A 4,673-nucleotide genomic window follows, 5' to 3' on the forward strand; every position below is an offset into this window, starting at 1 on the left:
GTGGAACGTCTCAGGAGCCGGGCATCCTTTGGCGGCAAAGAAGTAAACTCCAATTCTCCTGGGGGATCTGTCAGGTGCCATAATATCTCCGTTGGGTATGTGTTAACAAACACACACACACACACACACACACACACACACACTCTCGTACTTGCTCTATCCTCTTTTGCTTAATTTTGAGTAAATCGTTTGACTAGGTGGATGAGTAGCTTTGCACAAATATTAGGTGCAATGCAAAATTATACCCACCTCAGCCCCACCGCCTCCACCACTACCACCACTTCTCGTCTTTCTCAGTTGGGGATGCATGCACAGATGACCGAGGCTATGTCTCAAACTGCCTACTTGCACACTTCACATACTTATTGTAAATATAAAGTGCAGATATTGAGACAACACTACACTAACCATCGAAGAGTGGGCACAACGCAAGTAAGCAGTGTACTGACAAAAGTGTGCGTTTTGAGACACAGCTTGAGACTCCTCTCAGTTGTGAATATTCGGACATGATTATGGTTATGGTTATGCTATTTGGCAGACGCCTTTGTCCAAAGCGACATACAAATAAAACAATACTATAATCAATTTAATGTTAACAAATGAGAAAACTGGTCAAACTAAGCAATTCAGATCCAACTTGAGTCCTGCCAGTTACTCATTTCTCGTTTCAGAACCACAGACATGCTCATCTGCTATCTATGTGCTCGAGCCACATTAGCAAGTCTTACTGGTGAACATCCACTCATAGAAACCGTACGATAACATGGCTGGACACAGTGGCCTTGAGACACTCCAGTCGACTGTGCCACAGATGCAGCTGGACCCGGTTTAGTTTTGGGCTGCAATCGTTCTCCAGAACTAGCCCTGTCCGTCTATTTACGGATCCATAAGGAGAAATTACATCAGTAAAGGCTGCGTTTAGAACAAACACTCAACTCTGCTGTAACGGCAGATGACACGACAGCTGATTATCGCAGCTTCGTCAAGTGGACATGTTCCATTTGAGTCCAGGATCGTTTATGTAATGGACAAGAAGACGTGTTTATGTAAGAGATCAAAGGGTTCGCTTTTATATGTTTGCTGTCTGGATACACACAGTCAGTGCAATCTGTGTATGTTGTTTTTTTCCTGTCTCCTTTTGTGGTTAGGAAATGATCAGGATATGTCAGTAATGGAAGTCTATTTTTGCAATTTGCATAGAAATTATTACCAAGTAAGTTTAGTCAAACAGTCATTTATTTTGTTTAACAACAAGACAAAGTACAAACATATGCAAGATGTACACTCAAAATACAAAAAAGAACACTGCTGTACAATATTTATTTTGGCAGTGAAATGTTTCTGGAGCAAAAACATTTAAAAATATAATGTAAAGACTAATCCCTGTGTCGAGTGACATCTGTGCACAATATTAAATAAACAAACATATAAAATAAACATACACATATAAAATATTAAATTAACACACAATATTCCATTTACACAGACAGAAGGTGATGATGATGATGATGATGATGATGATGGCCATGGGCAGCACACACACACACACACACGCAGACCACACGGCCGTGGACATGTTACCGCACAGTGTGGCGTCACTGGGAAATTACACCGGGTGCGCAACTGAAGCGCTCCATTCTTGACGCATTTTAAAAGACTGGTACACGCCGTTATCACATCTGGTGGAGCTACAGTACTTCCAATGATTACAGTGGAAGCTAATTGTTGCAGCAGACGCAACGCAAGTGAAACGCTTCAATTACGCGCCTGGGGGGTATTCCAAGTACGTGGTTTAGTGACAAACCTGGGTAAGTTACTTGGAATTCCCCCCCCTGGTATAGCTCCCCTGTCAGGAATATGACACATGCTGGGATCACGATGCAATCGGTCACGAAGAGGTGGAAACAGCACGCTAGCCCTCATTGAAACTTCCACAGAGTCATGAACATGGATATCTACTGTACATGACAAGGCAAAGCATCCGAATCCATACAATCACGCTCTTCCTTATATCTACAATCAGTAATGCACTTCAGCCATTTTGTTGTCTTGTTTTGTTTTTTGTTTTGTTTTTGTGCTGCATTTCTTGTTTGTGCTTTCTGACTTGTGCCAACCTGAACACATGCCCCCCTCCACAGTTGGCACTGCCAGGGAGCGATGCCCTGACGGTGCCAGGCTCAGGAAAGGGAGGGTGTGTGTGTGTGTGTGTGTGTGTGTGTGTGTGTGTGTGTGTGTGTGTGTGTGTGTGTGTGTGTGTGAGTGTGTGCACTTGTACTTGTTTGTCTGGGTTTATGTGTGTGTGTGTTTGAGGGAGAGAGTGAGAAAGAGAGACAGAGAAAGGTCTCCTGATGTAGTTGTTTCAATTCCAGTCTGAAGTCGATTGTCTCCAGGCACAGCAGAGGTGCTAAACAGGCAGCCGGGCCACACACTTGGGCAGTTTGGCTTTCTCGTATCAAACGCTCGGAAAATGTCCCCCCGATGGCCACTCCTTCTCTCGCTACACACACACCCCCGCGGCTACAGAGACTCCTCCACGTCCTCGGCCCGTGTCGGGTAGACCGCCGCCGCGGTCGCCCCGGTGACGCTGGTTGCCACGACGGCGGCGGCCGCGGAGGCCGCGGGCGAGGACTCCTTCAGCGAGATGTCGTCCACCTGCTTGGTGCTGTCCTCGGGCTCCTCGGGGATGGACGGCGGCAGGCTCTCGATGTCCGAGCTGCTGAAGACGTAGCCGGGCAGCGTGGCGTGGGCGCCCAGCACGCAGGTGCCGCTGGTGCTCAGGTACACGCGGCTGGAGAAGAGCGCCGTGCTGCGGGACACGGAGGGCAGCTGCGACTGGCTGCCCGTGCTGTTGTTCAGGCTGGTCAGCACCGAGCCGTAGCGGTAGTTGGCGCACACCACCGGGTCCTTCCAGTCGAACGCCAGGTTCCAGCGCGTCCACATCTTGCGGATCTCTGTCTGGACCTGTGGAGGATTGAACAGGAGACAAGATCAGGGATCTGTGTGGACACATTTTGGTAGTTACACTCAGAAAAACACTTACTACACTTAGAAAAAAATGGTGCTGTATTCATGCTGCCCTACAAAGCAAAAGGCAGTAACTGCATTTTTGGTCAAAATGTTCTTCTTTTTTTTTTTTATCATTTTCATGACATTAAAGTTGTTATGAAGATTGCTATTTACCAAAAATAAGTTAAGGTCAAGTAAAGCCTACCTTACATTGACAGACTTTGCAAAGATTTGGAAAAGATTTTTGAAAGACTACAGTCTCAGACCCTCTCACATCTAAAGACAATTCATGGAGTTTTTAGTCACAGACTAGTCACAGGCCAGTCTCAGATTAGGATTTTGCAAAGACTGTGGGTCACTATTTACAAGACTGCTGCTAGATTCCTTCAAATTATTTCCATCGTGCACTAGGCTACACGTCATCATCAACAGGAACTCACGTGAAACCTACTCATATCAAAGTCATTTTTTCGCGTTTCTGCAGCATTGTTTCGTGTGTGACATCCCTAACAAATATAGAGCTGTTCTGTCACGTAGAATAATTAAGACTAATAATTTATAAGAAATGAAATAACAAAAAATCATATAAGCTACAGCTGTTGCCTATTTTGCCCTTTCCTGTTTCGTGTTGGAGCTAGGTCACGATTGGTCTTTAATGTTCACGTCACTATTTGCATGAGCCACGACTGAAAAGACTTCCGATAATATCAAACATGTTTGATATTGTCGTAACGGCAAGACTAGAAAAAGACCGACTCCGACGGACTTAAAACCGCTAAGATTGGCACCTTACGCTAAACGATTTAGATGACGGGAGCGCGCCGAGATTCTAGTACAACTCCCAAGATTTCCGCCCGATTTTGGAAATTTAGTCGCCGACTGTTAAAACAGACCAAAATCGTGCAATGTAAGCCAGCCTTAACACAACCTTCACATGTCCAAAAATTCAGTTTGCACTCTGCGTAGTCACGGCCTTTTTGCTTTGTAGGGCAGCATGGGTTTCATCAGGTACCTTTCCACAGGTGTGTTAATCAATCACTTGTCTGCACGCTGTCTGCATTCATAGTCTACTGAAGGTGCTTGAGTTTATACACCTGCCAAAGGGACCTGAGGAAACCCAGGAATAGAACCAAGAATGGTTCTATTGCATGCATCATATATGGCACCTCTAAATGGTTCTTTAACCCATTTTGAAGGGTCCATCAAATTGCATTGCAACCAACAAAAGTTGCTAAAGTTGTTAGCTGCTAACTAACTTTTTGGAAACGCACCCCTGAAGTCTGACCTCTGACTTCGGGGTTGTCTGAAATGTGTCATAATGCAATTTCTGAATGGTACAAAGCTGACTGGTAAACCAGCTGACTAGTAAACAAGCTAACTGGTAAAAGCTTCAGTTGAAGACCTCTCTCTCTCTCTCTCTCTCTCTCTCATGTCACCTGTGTGTGTGAAACCGTGGATACGTGCCAGTACATCAGGAGAAAGCGGAACTAAAACCCTGGAGCTTGCCAAGAGACAACTAAAGAAATCCGGCAGGTAAGTGACCATGCCTTGAAGCTTTGCCTAGCACACACACACACACACATATTCAAGAATGTAAGCTCCACCACACCAAATGGATAATGCATAGGATTTAGTTACAAGCTTCTGTTTAAGTTACAATTAGGAAA

Source organism: Sardina pilchardus, chromosome 23, assembly GCF_963854185.1.
Source record: "Sardina pilchardus chromosome 23, fSarPil1.1, whole genome shotgun sequence".
Taxonomy (NCBI): domain Eukaryota; kingdom Metazoa; phylum Chordata; class Actinopteri; order Clupeiformes; family Clupeidae; genus Sardina; species Sardina pilchardus.